A 4,116-nucleotide genomic window follows, 5' to 3' on the forward strand; every position below is an offset into this window, starting at 1 on the left:
TGAGCTTAGTCTGTCAAGGGAACTCAAACCACTTATTTGCACAGTTGTCCACTTTTACCCTTATGACCCACTTACCCAGTCAGATATCTGGGTATGGAACTGGAAGTGTCTTCTCTCTTTGTAGCTTTTCATGGCAACAAAAGCCTCTGGAATACTAGCAGAAAAGAGAAATCCCATTTTCCAAGCTTCTAAATTATATTCACTGAAGTGGCCACAAAATACTTGGTTACCTGGCTTACCTGCTCATATTGGACTTCAGAGATTCAGGCATTCATCCCTGAGGGTCACCAGACTCTTACCAGAAAAGGCTGTAGATTGTTTTGTCTGATATTCTCAATAACCAATTCCTGAGACACCAGGTTCAAAGGAAGAAAGAATTCATTACTAAGGTCATAATAGAAGAGCAGATGGACTAGTGGTCCAAAATCTGTCTCCCTGAGTTTAAGGGTTTCAAGGTTTTAAAGATTTTAACAAAAGGAGACAAGGTCATTTTGAAGAGTTCAAAACAGAAAAGGAAACAGTGTTATCATTATCATTTGGATAGGAGAACATAAGTTGAATGGAGGGAAAGCAGAGATATCACCTCAGTACTAAATGTGTAAGCCAAAAGGAAGGGAGACAAGTATTTCCATAGCAGAACATAGCTGATATGATTCACAAATATCTAGAGCTTAAGCTAGTTAATGGCTGACTTCAAATTCTTCACTAGTCTTAGGACCTTTTCCCTAGAGGTAAATGATCAGATAAAGGGGTTTACAGCACTTACCTTCACAAAAGCACAAGATCAAGGCTTTTACAATCATTTCAGATATCATGGCAGCTGAACTGCAATATAGAAATTTCAGGAACTTTCCTCTGTTGACCCCAATATATCAGAAAGCAAAAAAGAATAGCTATATAATGACTCAGAAATTAAAGTATCATCCCTTAAATCCTTATTTCTCAGTTACAACACTCTTTTACTTACCACTGAAACTTTTATCTGGAGTGCTGGTTCTGGGCTGAGTGTCCTCCAGAAGGGATCAACTCCAGTCAGTTTTTCCTAGACGAGACAGATCCAGGATTCACAATAAGTGTAGTTCAGCATCAAGTTTCCTTTTAGATGAGACCAGCAAGTTGCCAATCTTTCCTGTGAAGCCTTCTGATTCTATGCTTTGCCTATTTTTCCCAGCCAACAATGCTCTTTCAGTTCATTGATCACTAGAGGCCTATGGTGGTACTATGCCTTTAATTCTCTACCAACCCCTACTCCTACTGAGTGTGGAATTGAGAAAAAGGATATTGGATGAAAGCTCTTTGAAACTGTTTCTGTTTTCCAAGACTCCTTTTCATCACCCCTCCTTCCCTTGGAGAGGTTCTGCCCTTCAGTTTTTTGTTCCCTGTAGGCTGAAAAAGTTATACTGACTCTCAAGCAATCCCACTTTTGCCCCTCTTGGAGTATGCTTTAGACAGAGGTTGGTATCTGCTTTTTGTAGGTTGAAACTGTTGCTGGTATCCTAGACCCTGGGATTTAAATTCTCAATGATGGCTGCCACTTGTACTTGACCCTATTTCTCCCTTTTCTTGGGAAAGAACTGTACTTTAGGGAACTATGTCCACGAGCTGATTAATTTACCTTCAGTCAACCCTACATCCAGCCTTGCTTGGGGTAGAGCTAAAATGGAGACTACTGGCTGCTTTATTTAATGAGCTGCTTATAAAGTATAGCTACTTTCAGACTAGAATCCAGTATTCTGGGTTCAACAATGAAGAGTCACAGTTGGTACCCAGCTCTATGTTCCTATTTTCTTAGGACACAGCATACTTCCAGCACTCTCAGCTCAGCCAACACTAGAAGCATGTCTTTATTTTTCTTTCTCATCAGTCTTGTTTCTTCCTTGCTGGGAGCAGGGCTGAAACTGAACTCCAACATTCCTTCTTGATTGTGCTATAAAATTATCTGTGCTCAGAGTTGATACTTAGACGTCCAAATTCATTAATCAAACTCACAATTGGTGACTAACTGAGTTCCCTATCCTTGATACTCATAGGAAGGGCTCTATTTCCAACAATGGAGTGACTGCTGAGCCATCCTGCTCAGCCAGTGTGGGATGGGCACCAGCCTCTACAGCATGGAAGGATTTACTTAAGGTTTTGTTCTAGTTTGATAGTTGCTGGAATGCAACACACCAGCATTCAAGGAAAAAAAACAGAAATGGGTCTCCTTTTAATAAAAGGGGATTTATTTCATTAGCTATTCAAAGGACAGGAAGCTAACTTCCAACTGAGGTTCTTTCTTATGTGGGAAGGCACAGGGTGATCTCTGCTGGCCTTCTCTGCAGGTCTCTGGGTTCCAACAACTTTCCCTGGGGTGGTTTCTTTCTGCATCTCCCAAGGCCTGGGCTGAGCTGCAAGTGATGAGATGAGGTATGCTGAGCTGCTTTTGCTGTGCTACATTGAGCTTTCTCATTAAGCACCAGGCAATTAAATCAAACATCATTCACTGAAGCAGGCATGCCTACTAGCCAACTGCAGATGTAATCAGGAACAGTTGATTTCACATGCCATTGGCTCATGTCCACAGCAATATAACTGGGTATCTTCACCTGAACATGTTGACACCTGAATTTAATGACCACATGTCCACCCCTTGTCAACTTGGCAATTGTTTGTATCACCTTAAACAATATTAAAGTGCAAAAAAAATTCTCTTCCAGCTGTGGACCTATGAATCTGAAAAAAAGTTATCTGGTACCAATATGCAAAGGAGGGACAGTCACAGGATCCATAGAGAGAAATTGGAAGGAAAACCTGCAGGGCAAACACTTTGAATTTCAAATTCTGAAAGTCATTTATCTTTTAGCTTTAGAAAGTGGCAGTCCCACCCTTTCCAAGGGCCTATTCAGTGGCCCACCTGTTTCCAAATAAGCCTCAGGGAACATTGAGGAGACCATCTTTCTCTCAGCTACACTCTCTCCAGGCATCAGGGCCACACCTTGGCTCTCTGCCATTTCTGGGGTACACACTCAATCCCTCCATATGGTGGCAGCCAGGCTCTCCCCAGTCCCCAGGGAGCATGCTGTAGCTTCTCAAAGGCCTGAGATGGCAGAACTCTTCCACTAAAACAAGTTGAGAACCTCATCCTCTGCCCTCAGGGAAAACTCAACCTGTCCATGTATAAGGGTGGGGCCACTCTCCTCGCCAAGGTTTCTTGGCTTCAGACCTGAGCTTCCATGGTTCTCACTCTGCAAACTCCAATTTGTCCTTTTTTTGTCCCCCTTTTTCCAGATTGGCAGTGATTCTGTTTACACCAACATTCTTTTCAAACACTCCAGGAGTTCTTCATCATTCTCTTTACAGTTCCTCCAAAATATTCCCATTAGCCATCCAAAAAACCATTCCAACATATGGTATTTGCAAACCACAGCAGCACCCCACTATCTGGTACCAAAATTTGTCTAGTTCGCTAGCTGCTGGAATGCAACATACTATAGATGGATCAGATTTTAATAAAAAGGGATTTATTTTGTTAGCTCTTCTGAGGAAAGGCAGCTAACTTTTAACTGAGGTTCTGTCTCTCATGGGAAGGCACAGGGTGATCTCTGCTGGCCTTATCTCCAGGCCTCTGGGTTACAACAATTTCCCCAGGGTGATTTCTTTCTGCATCTCTAAAGGCATGGGCTCAGCTGCAAATGCTGAGATGATGTGTGCTGAGCTGCTTTTGCTGTGCCACATTGAGCTCTCTCATTTAAGCACCAGCCAATTAAATCAAACATCTTTCATTGCAGCAGGCATGCCTCCTAGCAGGTTGCAGATGTAATCAGCAATAGTTGAATTTCACATGCCATTGGCTGATGTCCACAGCAGTAGAACTAGGTATCTTCATCTGACCAAGTTGACACTTGAATCTAACTACCACAGGTTCAGTGCTGTTACTTATCAAATCCTGTCTTTCCACTTATTCTTGGCTGGTGTACAATATGTGTCTCATCTCTGAAATCTTCCAAACCATTGTTTTAGACAGTTCCTGGCAGTTTACTAGCTGTATTGGAAGTGGGCCAAACCCCACCACCCCTTATGCCATCCTTTTGCATTGGTCTTCCACCCAATTGATTTTTGACATATGTGCCAAATCTG

This window comes from Tamandua tetradactyla, assembly GCF_023851605.1.
Source record: "Tamandua tetradactyla isolate mTamTet1 chromosome 22 unlocalized genomic scaffold, mTamTet1.pri SUPER_22_unloc_1, whole genome shotgun sequence".
Taxonomy (NCBI): Eukaryota; Metazoa; Chordata; class Mammalia; order Pilosa; family Myrmecophagidae; genus Tamandua; species Tamandua tetradactyla.